Raw genomic sequence first — 16,720 nt, 5'->3', positions numbered from 1 at the left:
CGTATAGTTCCTCTTAAAAAGAATGAGACGATTCTTGGTCGTCAGAAGTTAAAGTTCTACAGCGCAGTTCACTCGATATCGATGTAGGCAGGAAGACATCTGGTCGTGCATGCGTAGGCCTATTTTCTTCCTACTTCAAAGTACACACCAGTGCAAAATGTTATCAGTTGTCTGTGTATTTCTAGTGTAGGTCTCTTTTTACGTCCTTGTTCGTTTACCTTTAATGAAAGATTGAATAAATAAATAAATTTAGCTTCCCTTATGGAAAGGTTGCCAGATTTGACAAAGCGTATTACATATAATTTGGTAACACACCTAAAAGGTAAAATGATATATATTTGAAACGGTTAGGGAATCGAATATACAAAATGTCAGAAAAATTTACTATGTAATACGGAAGTGATTCGCCAAAGTGCAAAAACAATATTAATTATGAAATGACAAATGTAGACATATGGCATAGGAACATTGTAAGGACCAAGGCAAAGACAACAAGGAGCACGACAAGGACAAAGATCAGGACCATATAAGAAACACGACAAACACCACGACAAGGATTATGCCACGACATAGACCACCATAAGGATTAAAAGGACCAGGACCACGAAAAGGACCATTAGAAAGACAACAAGGACCGCGATAAGGACCAAAATCAGTACCATGATAATATACTACGGCAAGAAACACGACAAACACCACGATAAGAATTACGATAAATACCATGACATGGACCACGTTAAGGACTTTGAAATTAGCAAGATAAAGACTATGGCAAAGATAACAAATACTTATTAAGGACCATGACAAAAACAGGAAGGAGGACGATAAGGACTATTACAATGCCAACAATGACCACAATAAAGACAACATAGATCACGATAATGGACATGTCAAAGACAACAAGGACCATGACAAAATAATGACCATGATAAGGACCATGACAAGGAAAACAAGAACCAATATAAGAAACGCGATATGGATAAAGACAAGGGCCACTATAATAAGTACGACTTAGACCACGATAAGGACAAGGTTCGTGATAAGAGTCACGACATGAACCACAATAAGGACCAAGACCATGATAAGGCTCATAACAAAGACAATAAACGCCACGATAAGGACCATGATAAGGACCACAACAAAGACAAGGATTACAATAAGAAACATGACAAAGACAGCAATGACCACGATAAGGACCGTGGCAAAGACAACAAGGATCATTACAAGATCTATGGCAACGATCACGATAAGGACCATGACATAGACCACGGAATAATCACCATAAGGACTTGTCAAAGACAAGGACGATGTTGAGACCCATGACAACAAAAGAAAGACAAGAACCACGATAAGAATAACGACATGGGTCACGACAAACACTACGATAAGTATCACGATAAAGACCATGACCAAACACAATAAGTTTCATAAAGTCCAAGACAGCGATAAGGACTATGCAAAGGAGAATACGGACTACTATAAGAATCACGATAAGGATAAGGACGAGGACAACGATAAGGATCACGACATGGTCCACGACACGCACCACAAGGTTCAGGATAAGACCCATAACATGAACCATTTTAAGGACCGCGACACTGACTGCGATTAGGATCACGACAAGGATTACGATGAGGACCAAGAGCATGACAAAGACAAGGAGTAAGATAAGGGCTATTACATGACAACAAAGATCACGACAAAGGCAACAATGATCACGATAAAAAAAATGACAAAAAGAATGAGGACACGACAACAATATCCAATGTAAAGTCCACACCTGTGGAGTAACGGTCAGCGCATCTGCCCGCGAAACCAGGTGGCCCGGGTTCGATTCCCGGTCGGGGCAAGTTACCTGGTTGAGGTTTTTTCCGGGTTTTTCCTCAACCCAATACGAGCAAATGCTGGGTAACTTTCGGTGCTGGACCCCGGACTCACTTCACCGGCATTATCACCTTCATCTCATTCAGACGCTAAATAACCTAAGCTGTTGATAAAGCGTCGTAAGATAACCTACTCCAATGTAAGAAGCGTCACATGGACGAAGACAAGAACCACGATAATAATCGCGACATGGACCACGATAAGAACCATGACAAAAACAGAAAGAACGATAAGGGCCATTACAATGACAACTAGGACCACGACAAAGACAACAACGTTCACGATAGAAAAATATGACAAAGGCAACAATTATCACGGTAAGGACCATGCTAGAGACAACTAGGACCAATATAAGGACGCGAAATGGACAAAGACAGAGACAACTATAAGAATCACGACATGGATCACGATAAATACCAAGGCCACGATAGGGACCATGGCAAAAACAAGATCGAAAAAGGCCATTACAATAGCAACAAGCATTGTGATAAGAACCCCAAAAAAGCAAAGAATAACCACAACAGAAACAACAGTGACCACGATATAGACCGTGGCAAAGACATCAAGGATCACTATAAGGACCTCGATAAGAACAAGGACCACGATAGATATCATGACATGGCCATGACATGCACCACGACAATGACCGCAATAAGACACCATGGCAATATACTTGAAAGTAATGTATTTAGTCCATGCCTTACAGTGAAATCACTTGGTATTTTTCAGTGTTAAATGGTCAGTTGTCACTTAGCTGGAGTGTTCGTTTTCCTGATTGATGTTTCGTGCTGCTGTAATTCGTGTTCATCCCTTCTCAACTTACTGCTTCTCCTCTTGACATGCTGGTTCAATTCTATTCTTACACTGATTAGGGCACTTAAATATCAATAGGCCTATGCATCCTGTGCTTTCGGCACCAAAATGTTGGGGATCTGCATGTTGGTGAGGAACAATTTGTTGCACAATAAAACATGTTAGGCTACACTTGACGCCATATTCATTTTCTCTTACAAGTTATAGACTCGTTACAAATTTCATTTTGTTGCAAATTGTTGCATACATCTCAAGTCTGATTAGTGAACTATTACCAATCAGCTACGAATGCAATAGAGGGGGAAGGGAACTTTGAGGTTCCCAGACTGCTGATTAAATATGTAAACATTGTTGAAATTTTAATTTATTTTTACAATAAAATAAGCAAGAGCTGAATTATGTTATTAATTTTTAACTTTTAAATGTGGTTAGTTGAAAATGTCTTCGAATGATTTTGTTCAACTTCAACTTCAACTGATGACATTTTCATTCCAGCATTGCAGGTACCAGTGGCAATAGTGTATCACAATGCGACAGTGAAGTACAAGAAGAGCGATGGACTATGGTACATGGTTCTAATAATAATTGGTTATCCTCGGATAAATTCAGCAGCGAAAGTTCTACTGACTGTAAAAATTACAACCAGTTTTGTTCAATAAAAGCCGACACACGGACGAAATCTCGCAGTCACAGGGTTGATAATTTAAATTGTAGTAACGGAACCGACAGTTTATTCAAGTGTGATATTTGTGGCAAGCATTTATCAACACCCCAGTCTTTCAAAAGACATTTGCAATCCCACAGAGGCGAAAAGCCATTCGAATGTGATGTTTGTAAGAATTGTTTCTCAACTAAGAGCATCCTTACAAATCATATACGCTTGCATACAGGCGAGAAGCCATTCAGATGTAATGTATGTGGCACGAGTTTCACACAATTGCAGACTCTCTTAGCTCATGGACGTCGTCACACAGGCGAGAAGCTGTACAAATGTGATGTCTGTGGTAAGCACTTCGCAAAATCGGGAGGACTACAAATTCATAGACGTCGGCATACAGGCGAGAAGCCGTTTAATTGTGTTCTTTGTGGCAAAAATTTCTCTGATCCTGGAAAATTCAAAATACACTTACGCAAACATACAGGCGAGAAGCCATTTCAGTGCGATGTCTGTGGTGAATGTTTTTTGGAATCTGGTACATTGACTAATCATGCACGCAAACATGAAGGGGAGAAGTTCATCTGCAATGTCTGCGGAAAGATACTTCCAGACTCTACTTCTTACAAAAACCATGCACTCCTTCACAAAGGAGAAAAGCTATTCAAATGCAATTTGTGTGGAAAGGTTTTTACGAAATCTGGACATCTCAAGTGCCATACAAGACTTCACACAGGCGAGAAGCCATACCAATGTGATGTATGCGGAAAGTCCTTTCCGTTTTCGAAATACTTCAAATCCCATATGAAATCGCATTCCGGCGAAGCGACGTTCATCTGCGAAGTCTGTGGGAAATGCTTCTCAGCATCAGGAAGTCTGAAATCCCATTTACTATTGCATACTGGCGTAAAGCCGTTTAAGTGTAATATATGTGAAAAATCTTTTCTAACTTCTCGACAATTGAATGTGCACCAATTCCAACATACAGGTGAAAAGCCCTTCAAGTGTGATGTCTGTGGTAGATGTTTCTCACATGTGACTCATTTAAAGTCTCATATTCGCCTTCACACTGGAGAGAAACCGTTTAAATGTGATATTTGTGGAAAATTTTTTTCCACAACACAATATCTAAAAATCCACTCACGTACGCATACAGGAGAGAAGCCATACAAGTGCGACTTCTGTGGAAAATGCTTTTCCCAACGCGGGAAAATAAAACCGCATATACGTCTCCATACTGGCGAAAAGCCATTCAAATGCGATGTCTGTGGAAAGTCTTTTGTTCAGTCAGGAAGTTTAAAATATCATAGACGTCAGCACGAAACCACCAGCGGTTCAATCTGATGTTTGTTGAGATTGATTTTGTGAGTATGAATGTATACGAAGCAATTGAGGGCTTTGCCGGAAGACGGTTTAAAATCTAGTGAATAATTCGCTAATTATAGTAGCGAAATTTTGTTTTGATTGTACTGTACATACCTGCAGGACAGGGCTGCGTGCGTGTATAACATTTTATTCAGGTACGTTTTAAAATCATAGATTGCATGTATCTCAATTCGCCATATTGACGTATACGCCATTTTTCCGGCAAACCCCTCAATTGCAAGCCTATGTCAATAGGTAACCTTTTAATGGTATCTCAAATTTGTAATAAAAAAAATGTTATGTTTTATTTAACGACGCTCGCAACTGCAGAGGTTATATCAGCGTCGCCGGATGTGCCGGAATTTTGTCCCGCAGGAGTTCTTTTAAGCACACTTAAATGCCAGCGACCTGGCCCGGGATCGAACCCGTAACCTTGGGCATAGAAGGCCAGCGCTATACCAACTCGCCAACCAGGTCAACTCAAATTTGTAATATCCATGTACTTTATAGACAGGTAAAACGTCAAATGTGATATTAAATTTGTGGACTGTTTCGTTGAATTGGGAATCCAAGTATGCACGTCTACACACTAGGGAAATTTAATGCTAATACTATGTGTTTGACTAATATATCTTGGCATCCTACATTCCCAAAGTACGGTACTATTACCTCTACAGAGAATGGCAGCATTTGAAATACAGTAGACATAGTTTTTCTGAGTGACGTAAATGCTAACACTACACACAAAAATAATAGATTATATAAGCGAGGGGGTGTAGTATGTGTTTATATTAAAATCGACCTGAAACCTAAAATTATTCTGAAGTCCGAATGTGATGCTGCACAACCCGAATAACCTCCATAGAAATACAAACAAACATACGTCTTTCAGTTGTTGTTTATAAGCCTTTTAAGGCATAATATTATCTGACTTAGGAAGTCCACTAACTAATATTTATCTCAATATGAATACGATCTGATTTTCGGTGATTTCAGCACTAATCTTGTGGCCCGTAAATGAGACTGTGCAACTGTGTAACATCCAATCATGATGGATTTATAATATTAGGGCAGTTACATAATCCTGGAATATATGGACATGACTTCATATTGGCAGATTATTTTCTTCAGTGCGTTAAATTTGCAGCGAAATAACTTACGGTATCAATATCTAAGATATTTCGACAGTGATAAATTAATTTCAGACTCTGCAAATTGCATAACATACATTAACTTAATCACTTGATAAAAATTGTCGCTTGTAATAACATGATGATATAATTTGTCAAACACGCAAAAATACATGTTACTCGTCTTCCCGCTCCATGAATGACTGAAAGCGTATGTACGTCACGTGACACCGTCTACTGAACGTACAAGCAAATCTGAAGAAAATTTGTACAGTTATAATAATTAAGAATGAAACTAAGCATCGTATTAGAAATGCCGAGTGCCATAATACCCTTCGTCGACCCTTAGTTTTCTCTACGGTGTCTTTGGAAAAATTTACGCAGTATGCCGGGAATGGGGAATAATAGACTGAATGGCACTTAAAGAGTCGGAACAGAATAGATATCTTCCCCGAAGTTGTCTAATTAAAAACATTAAAGCTCTGTAAAAAGTATATAATTCTGCGGTAAAAACACTGGTATAATCGCTTAGTTTATATTTAAATATCTGTCCATTTGCAACGAAGGAGCAAACAACACAATCATTTACCCGGAATTCGTCAGTAATAACTAAAGAATAATTTGGAAAACATGATAAAAGTTCACTAAAACGAAGTCTATAAACAAAAGCTGGTGTAAAATTCTTAAAACTTCGGCTCAGACTTACATCAAACATGGGACGTCGCATAATCCACGGTGAAGTGGTGGTATATTCCAATGTGCGAACCGATGGTAGATGGATGTCTAGTTCAGAAAGCAGTTCACGAAACTGCACACCTGCTGGACGATGTCTCCGTGGATTTTCACTGTATCGGCCGTAAAGAGACGAATGATGGAAAGAGTCGAAAGAATTGTGCTCAGACTGTCAGCGGAGCTTAACCGCATATGAGCACAACAGGACTTTACATCGTCAAACAGTGATGGCTCTCCCGCTTCATAATACAGGCTCTCTATCCGACTCGTTTGGAAGGCACATGTAGCGATTAGTATCCCATGATGATGGATAGTGTCTAAGAGATGTAGCTTCGATTTATTTGCTGAGCCATAAATAAAACAGCCATAATGCAGCTTTGAACGGATAATGGCACGATAAAGACGTAAAAGCACTATGAACTCTGCACCCCAGCGAACCCCTGACAAAAGGCGTAAAATGTTCAACGATTTTTCACAACGCCTTCTCAAATCATGTATATGCGCCTTCCACGTTAATTTATAATCAAAGATAAGGTCCAAAAATCTCGCAGTATGTGTATATTGCAAATCCACTCCATTAAGACGCAGTTCAGGATGTGGATGGAGTCCACGATGGTTGTAGAAGTGGACACTCGAGTCTCTTGAGTGGAGAATTTAAAACCATTGCGAGCAGACCACTCTGATAGCAGGTTGATGACCAGTTGCAACTGTCGACCGATGGATGGGAGGTAATATACAGTAATATACAGTAAATTGAAGTCATCAACGTACAACAGAGAAGATACTCGGTCACCCACACAGTGGGCAATGCAATTGATCGCAATGCAGAAAAGAAGAACGCTTAATACAAACCCCTGCAGAAAGCCGTTTTCTTGGAGATGTTTATTAGAAAGTGTGGTGCCTACTCGAACTCGGAAATACCGCTCTGCCATGAACTTCGCAATAAACGTTGGTAGACTGCCACGAAGTCCCCAATCATGCAGAGTTTGCAGAAGCCATGTGGTATCGTAAGCCTTTTCTAGATCAAAGAAGACCACCACAAGATGCTCCTTCTTGAGGAAAGCATCTCTTATGGCGGTGTCCAGCCGAACAAGATGATCTGCGGCGGATCTGTACTTACGAAAACCACATTGGATATTAGATCATCGGTTTCCAGATTCGAGTATTCACATTAGGCATTTGCTTATCATCTTTTCCATAACCTTGTATACGCAGCTGCTGCGACAAATTAGCCTATAATTGCCAGGTAAAGAACCTGCTGTCAGAATAGCAGGAATCTGATCTTGAATCTCGCTCAATAATTCAGACACTTTAGAGTATACTAATATGTCTCCTGCACAATTATCAATTGTAGAAAACAATTACAAAACAATTAAATACAACATTACTTAAAACTTTAAATAACTGAATTAAATATTGCAGTATTTGAAATAGCCAACATTGCTACAACAATCAGTACACTCCCTCTCTTCCTTCTGCTCTTCACTTTTCTTACCAGACCTGCCAGATGAGGAAATGTGAATGACAAAACAAATTATGGGCGCAACGTCCATTCTTGCAATCTTTGTGTTACAATACCGTCTGTCTACTACAGTACATCCCTTCGGAACCATATTGGGGACACAACATCCTATTGTCCAGGAAAAGATGGAAGTTTCCCCTTCCTAACATAAATTCTAAAGACATCCTTGTTCCGACAAAAAGAACAATAGTAGTCAAGGTCCTCGTGTAAACTAAGCTGTTGTCAAGCATTTTATATTACTTCCGTTGTGTGAGGTGAAGCCTTCACTGGAATAAGGGATGAACTTTAGAGTTCGTTCGAAACTATAAAACTCAAACTTCATTGTTATTCACTTCTTGAGTAGGTAATTAATTACTACTCATCTATTTGTTTAGAAAAAAAAATTAACATGCCTATCTATAAAGGAGAAACTAAAATGCATTCCAAAAGATCTAAGAGTTTTTCATAGCATTAAAATGATAAATGACTAAAAAGTGCCGAAAAAAATATAAAAATGACCTATTAGTTCAAAAAAACGTTAAAAAAATGAAATGTAAGAAATTAATGTTTTACGTTTATATCAACATAGAAAGGATTTCTATATTAATAGGCATCGTCCTAACGTTAAAAATAAGATGACTTTTCACCAACATCCGCCCCCTAGTTATTAGGTACAATTAAAATAACACTAGTCAAAAGACTTAGAAGAGACACCGTCTTCAAATTTTATAAAGTTCTGGCAATCCCATCATTGCTCTGGTTCAGAAACTTGGTATCTAACAAAAAAACAAAAACTAAGGATAGAAGCAGCAGAAATGAGACTATTGAGACTATTGGCAGAGTACAATAGATTAAATCACAAACAAAATTCTGAAATACGTGAAGTACTGGGAATTGCAAGTACAATAGAAACAATTGACTGATATACTATACATAGATTAGAATGGTATAACCATGTCAATAGAATGAATTTCCAATTGCATACCCACAATAGTACACAACTATAAACCCAGAGAACGACGAGATATTGGACGCCTTAGGAAAAGATGGAGAGACCAATTTTAAAAAAGTAAAAGTAACTTATATTATGTGCAAATGGAACAGACTTAATGGCCTAATTCATGTTGTATATGATGCTGACGACAGAGGAAATAACATAGCAGACTTATGTACCTATCTAAATCTCATTACCCTCAATTCAGGGGAAGTAACACACCTATGCCTGACTCACATTAGGTACTTATTCGATGATAGATATCCCCATTTGTAACCCAGTTTTGTCCACGCATTTCGAGTTGTCTGTAATTCATGACCTACATGGAAGTCACCACTACTGCATTCAAATGCAGGTCTGCTTTACTTCCTGTGCAATGTAGTTCTGCAAACTGGGTTGTTAAGAAGACAGACTGGGTCAGATTCTCGGAGTCCATTTCATTCGATGATAATGGATATGAAAGTGTGGACTCCGTTGCAGAATACTATTCAGATGTGGAAATTTAAGTCGGGGGAATTCTCTATCCCTGGTCATCATTCAGGCCAAAACGCATCTCTGTCCCTTCGTAGATGGAGATGGAATCTGAGGCCGCAAACGTACCATACGCGAATTTGATCGCCATCCAACACTAGACAGTTTGTCCAGTTTAAACATCTTCGAGCCAAAGCCCGTCGCACTGTTTGCAAACCTAAGAAGACGTCCTGGACAGACTATGTCACTTCCTTGGAAAAGGACATCCCAGCCTACATCGTATAGGACAAACTCCCTTGCATAATGGGGAAACGTAATTCTAGCATTCCTTTTGAGCAATGATGTAACGACCACCAGTCCCGTGGAAATTGTTGAAATATTTGGAAATACTTTTGCTCAAATAAGCAGCTCAGGAATTATGACCCGGAATTTCTAAAAATCAAAGAGATTGCGGAAAAACGAAATCCAAATTTTATATCTGATAACATAGAATATTACAATGCACCGTTCACATCTGAAGAGTTGGGAGCAGCACTAGACATCCCCTGGACCTCACAACATCCAAAACAGCATGCTTCGTCATCTCCCAAAAGCTGGCAAATCCTGCCTGTTGACAATGTACAACAGAATCTGGACTGAGTGGATACTTCCATCTGCATGGTGTTCTGCCATTGTAATCCCAGTCCAGAAAATAAGAAAGAATCCTTCTTTATCTGGAAGCTACAGATCAATTTATCTCACCAGCTGTGTATGCAAAGTTATGGAGAAAATAATAAGTAAACGCCTGATGTGGGTACTCGAATCGGAAAACTGATTATCTAATATCCAATGTGGCTTTCGTAAGCACAGGTCAGCCACAAACCATCTTGTTCAGCTGGAGACCACTGTTAGAGATGCTTTCCTCAAGAAGGAGCATCTTGTGGTGGTCTTCTTTGTTCTAGAAAAGACTTACGATACCACATGGAGCTATGAAATTCTGCAAACTCTGTATGACTAGGGACTTCGTAGTAGTCTACCAACATTTTATTGCCAAGTTCATGGCAGAGCTTATTTCCGAGTCCTAGTAGGCATCAGTCCTTTTAAGGAACATCTTCAAGAAAATGTCGTTCCACAGGGGTCTATGTTAAATGTTTTTATTTTCTGCAATGTGATCAATGGAATTCCCTACTGTATAGGTGCACGGAGTATCTTCTCTGTTGTACGTTAATGACTTCAGTTTTTACTACAGGTCCTGATATATTCAATCTATTGGTTAATAGTTGAATCAACATACTGTCAAAATGGGTTGTTCAAATGGCTTTAACTGTTCCTTTCTGAAAACACAGTACGTCCTCTTTCACAACCAACGTGGTCTCCATCCACATCTTGAACTGCGCCATATTTGAGTGGCGTTGAAGTATACAGACACTGCGAGGTTTTTGGCCCTTGTATTGATTACAAATTAACCTGTGAGGCGCATATACGTGATTTGAGAAGGCCTTTTGAAAGTCGTAAGTATTTTACACTTTTTGTCAGGAGTTGGCTGAGGTTAAGACCGTAGAATGCTTTTATGCCTTTTCAGTGATCTTATCTGATCATACCTAGATGGATTGCGGCTATTTTATTTATGGCTCCGCAAATAATTCGAAACTATGTCTTTTAGATACTATACTTCATCATGGGATATGACTCACTACAGGGGCTTTATGATCAAATTGGATAGAATCTGTATTGTGAATCGGGAGACCCATCCTTGTATCAACTACTTAGGCTAATGTCATATGCTATTAAGCTACGCTTGCAGCCTAAGCACAATTCTTATGATTCATTCCACCATTTACCGCTTTATTGGCGATACAGTGAGAAGCTACAGCAGGTGTCCGGTTTCGTGAACTGTCTGAGCTCAACGTCCCCCTACCACCATTTCGCTCTCTGGAATATGCCACCACTGCACTATGGATTATGCGACTTCCCCTGTTTGATGTGAGAATATGCCAGAGTTTTAAGAATTTTACACCAGCTTTTGTTTATAGACTTCGTTTTAAAGAACTTTCATCACAGTTTTCAAATTATTCTTTAGTTTTTACTGACAGATCCCAAGTTGTGATTGTGTTGTTTGTTCCTTCTTTGCAAATCGACAAATATATAAATATCTGCTCCAACTCTTTGAGCGACATTCAGTCTCTGCAATGTCTCTGAATTCTATTGATCTGCTTGATGTAAGAACCGAGGAGCTCTTGCACACACTTCTAAGCTCTGATTCTGAGATTGGAGTAATGTGGATTCCTGGTCATGTTGGAATTCTCGGTAACGAGGCAGCAGATACTGCAGCAAGGGACTGTGCTATGAATGGCTCTTTGGTATAAAATATTGTGAATTTTATTAGTAACAACAATGTAATTTATTCGTCACAACAATAATTCCTTTCTACAATTCACCTTAAACGCTCTCGTCAACAATTGGATCTTCACTCAACACAGTATTCGTTATAGCACTCCACCGACGACAATGACAATTTACTTGGACTATTACGCACAACAATGAACTGTTAATCTTAACTAATATTTACAAAGCACTATTTACAAATCAGAACTACCAGTTCTCAGTTCACAGTTCTTCTATCTCAGTCACTCGAGTTCACAGTATCTCGAACCACAGACCTTCAGAGACAGTTCACTGTACTCGAACTCGGGTCCCTCCAACTGCGGTCCACTGCACACGAACTCAGGTCCCTCCAACTGCGGTCCACTGCACTCGAACTCAGGCCTTCGGCTGCTGACGCAGTTGCGGACGCACACTCGAGTCGAACTCCGGTACACAAGACTGGCTTCCTTGCTCTGGCTTTCTCACTGACTGAATAACTGAAAAACTCTCGAGTTCGCTGGCGCTTCTTCTTTTATAGCAAAATCATAGTTGCGAGAAATTTCTACAGGTGTGTAGAGAATTATCTGGATATCTCCACTTCGACGGACTTCTCGAAGAGTCGGGAAGGTCCATTCCCCATTCACTGCGTACGCAGCAGTTGCGCGCGCACTCTCGCTCCACTCTCTCGCCGCGTTGGCCCTTTCCCCTCTCCGCCGCGCGCCATTCCACCGTGCTCCGCGCGATCTGCTTTCTTGCGGGACGCTGGTCGTGAGTTCGAATCTCACGTCGCTGTCACATTATGATGACAATGGGATGGAGAATGATCTGCACAAGAGGGAAACAGAAGCTGTTAAAATAGATTTCGTTTGTTCGGTTTTGCCAGTCTTTTGTTATTTTTGCATTATTACCGGCATATTGTAGCAAATGTTCGTAACCATTTTCATAAAAAAAAAACTGTCAGGATGGTGGATTTGGCATGCTGGGGACAAGAGAAAGGCTTTTTGCATGTGGCCACTGAGGTTCCCTGACTTGAATGTCCGTAAATTCTTCTTATGGGATTATATAAAAGATATCAACTATGTACCTCCACTGCCTCAGAATCTGCAAGAGCTACGACATTTCATCTGTGATGCCACTGAGTCCATTCCAGTAGATATTTTGGAGCGCATATGGCGTATGTGAATATAGCCTTGATGTCTGCTGTATCACACACGAAGTACACACTGAGTGTTTGTGAGATAAAATGTTTTGAGTTGTTCTTTCTAGTGTCACCATTTTCAGGTACATAAGACTACTGACAGAGATGATATAAACATTTATTATCAAAGAGATTTTCTGTGGACACACTGTATATTTTATAATATTGCAGATTATTAAGTGTCTCAAGTGTCCACCCTGTAGAGTAGTGGTCAGTGCATCTGGCTATGAAACGAGCAGGAACGGGTTCAAATCCAGGTTGGGATTTTTTCTGGGGTTTTTCCTCAGTCAATTGAAGCAGAATTCCTGGGTAATTTTCGGCGTTGGACCTCGGACTCATTTCGCCATCATTAATTCACATATCATAATCTCCATACAATAGCCCAGGTTAAGTTCACGGTGCAGTGTGCAGTACTTGTACAAGAGTGTGGCAGTTCGGCTACCCAATCATTCACAGAATAGGCGTGGTAAGCATAATAAGCCTCAGGCTGCAGTGTAAGCTTTCAGGTCCGTCTCTGTACAAGAGAAAAAAAAAAAAAAAGGAAAAAAAAAAATGTCTCACGTGCACAACACAAAATAGTACCAACGTCATTAAACGAATTTGTTTTCCCCCACCCCCACAACTTAACCTGACGCTAACGCCCTAACTCTGCCTATCGTCATTCATAAGTCATAACTATTCACTAATATTGCAAGTTAAACAATTAACAACTATATCTGCAATCTCAAATCATTAAAACCATAACATTCAAGCAACCTGGCAGGAACAAAGGGACATGACTCAAGCCAAATCGGGGCATTTGGTTACCTTACCTAAGGTTTTCTTGGTTTGCCTAACGTAGCTACTGATACAAAAAATGTCGGAATGAGCCCTAAAAGGAATGAGCCACGGACCTACATCCTCCTCTCCCCAAAAGGTTGGCTTTTTCAAAATTAAATCCCCGATATATATGCCTTGGCTTATCTTTCTCACATTACCCCGTTACATGAGCGAGTTTACTCGACTCCACTGACACTCTCATTGCAATGGGCATAGTCCCTTTCAATGCGCAGGCTTGTAACTTCCGGCGTTTCTTTTTCCAATCCTACAGTCATGCTTCTCTCCTGCCTCCCCCAATTTTATGTGGTAGAAACTGACCACCCTACTCCATTATCTCCTGGCCTAGTTGCCTCATAAGTCGTGCCTTGTTGGTACCACTTGTGAGGTTCAGATCTGTCTTCGGTTGACTGAACAACTATTAGGCTACGTCCACTTTCGACATTTGCCCTTCAAAATTGTCTAAAGCTCTTTCAGTGGAGCCGCAAAACTCGGAGTGAGACAAGTCACCACCAGACTTGGAGCTCACAAACTCAGTTTTTCTCAGCCCCGAACTCCCTTGTAAGGACGCGTTTTCGCGTATAGTAGGATTTTTCAAAGGATCCCCAGTTGGTCTCTTTTGTTGCTAGAAGAACTTAGCCACATGGTCCACCCCGGTCATTAAGGGACGCGTGCTGAAATTTCTAGGCGCGCAGTTGTCACATTTTACATTGACTTCGCCACGTGGGTATGAAACAATCGTATATTTATTTCTGTACAACAAATTGTACTTTCATTCAACCAATCACGAATTAATGAATGGTTAATTTTGAGTTACTGTGTGTATAAAGATCCATTATAGAGTCATTGTATGGCCAACTTCTTCAAACTAATATATTTTCATACTTAGACTATATCAATAATAATAATAATAATAATAATAATAATAATAATAATAATAATAATAATAATATAGTATACTAACACCGAAAGAATATTGTCAATTTGTGTTTCGTGTCTAAATTCGCAGCGAAATCTGAAATGTTATGTAATAAAATCTGACATTTTTCTCCTCTTACCTCTATTCGTCGTCACTCTCTCCTAAATGAATCACAAATCTCTCTTGGTTACTGTTCCTGTCGTGCTTCATATAATTCCCTTCCGTTTTAATTGCATGTTGAACACAGGAGGACCAATTATGAGGACCGATTGTTGCAGCTCCATTACGCAGAAGTTAACACACTGGACTCAAGTCGGGATAATATTGTTTTTCCTAACATAAGACTTCAGTTGATGCCAGATCATTTCCAAAGGTCGATCTGGTTGGCGTAGTTGGTATAGCGCTGACCTTCTATGCCCGAGGTTGCGGGTTCGATCCCGGGCTAGGTCGATGGCGTTTGTGTGCTTAAATGCGACAGGTTCATGTTAGTAAATTTACTGGCATGTAAAAGAACTCCTGCGGGATAAAATTCCGGCACACCGGTGATGCTGATATAACCTCTGCAGTTCCGAGCGTCGTTAAATAAAACATAACATTTAACATTCCCAAAGGATTTAGAACACAGTGGTACGGAGGAACTCGTAACACAACATGTCCATACGAGGCTGCGAGCTCCTCCACTGCATGTTTCTTACTGCATGGCTGATTTGATATCCTGCAACATAACTCCCTTGATGGGTATGGGGTTGGGCAGGGTTATATTATTGTCCTAATAAAGTTAATTATGTCTTTTAAATTGCTGTTCATCTGTCATTGCTATCGTGGGGTTGTAAAAAACTAAGTAATTTACAATATACTCCACGAAGTAATAATAATAATAATAATAATAATAATAATAATAATAATAATAATAATAATAATAAAATTACAGAAGACTTTCAAACAGCGAACAAAAACGCTTGTGAATTGTTTGAACATATTAAGAAAGACTCCAGTTAGTGTTAGCATTCAGGGGAGAATTGGCAACATTTATGTTTGCCTCAGAAAGCGGAAACAGAGATTACCTCACCCCCCGAGTGGACAGAAAAGGTTGGGGGGGGACCGTCTTGCTTCAAAAAACAACCGCTCAGCGTGCGGTAGCCTCTGTTTTTAACTGGGGATCCAAAGAGCGATCCTACTATACCTTTTAATCATCCATGTTTTAATTTTATTGTTTCCCGTCCTTAATTCCCCTGTCATTCATTCGTCATTCATTTCACGGCAGTCTTGATACCCTTACGTTCTGAACATTCAAATCCATCACGATTAGAGAAGAAATGTTTTGGTGAAGTGTGGATGTTGAAGTTTGAATAAATTATCTGTTCAGTAGTATTTACTAAATTATTGAGATACGGTAAGTATTGGATATTACGGACACTTGATTCTTTTGCTGTACTTCAGAATACCGCCTAGGCTATATATTATGTACAAAGACTGTTCAAATTAAAAATAATGTAAAACATGTTTTTGTGATGGTATAAGGGTAGATAAATAAATAAGTAGCCTACATAAAAAATAAATGTCCCTTGCACAAAAATAATTAATTGAATAATGCAATAACGACATACCTATGTAGTTACGTACGCGGTATTCCGAAGTCGTTACGAATCCATTTGTAATCACATTCATTTTGTGGTTATAGCGTAGGTAGGATACTGTTATTGAGTTCGAAATTGTTAATAAAATTAGGAACACGTGCACAATACCGGAGCGGCGAATTTACTCGGAAATAAAAACGAAATTACACTCCTACGTGTTTTCCTCCTACTCTCCTTCTGGTCTCTTTTTCCTCCTCTTCTACCTGTCTTATCGCCAGGCATCAAGGCAATTCAATGTGCAACTGTGCATCGAATTCTGCAT

The 16,720-nt window shown here is 39.6% G+C and overlaps 1 protein-coding gene across 6 annotated transcripts in view; it reads left to right on the top strand.

The window, feature by feature from the left end:
• LOC138710231 (zinc finger protein 69 homolog) overlaps positions 1-16,720 on the top strand; it is a 79,793-nt gene that overhangs the window by 39,832 nt on the left and 23,241 nt on the right. Inside the window, exon 5 of one of the 6 annotated variants that reach the window (XR_011335186.1) lies at positions 3,193-4,716. The gene's annotated coding sequence lies outside the window, so the exon portion shown is untranslated. Of the gene's footprint in view, positions 1-3,192; positions 4,717-11,249; positions 16,215-16,720 lie in introns of those variants that run through there. The other 5 variants (XM_069840906.1, XM_069840905.1, XM_069840908.1 and 2 more) reach the window with 5 other exon arrangements.

This window comes from Periplaneta americana, chromosome 12 (genome assembly GCF_040183065.1).
Source record: "Periplaneta americana isolate PAMFEO1 chromosome 12, P.americana_PAMFEO1_priV1, whole genome shotgun sequence".
Taxonomy (NCBI): Eukaryota; Metazoa; Arthropoda; class Insecta; order Blattodea; family Blattidae; genus Periplaneta; species Periplaneta americana.
Note: the sequence above shows the minus strand (reverse complement) of the source record. Positions and strands in the feature narration are given on the sequence as shown.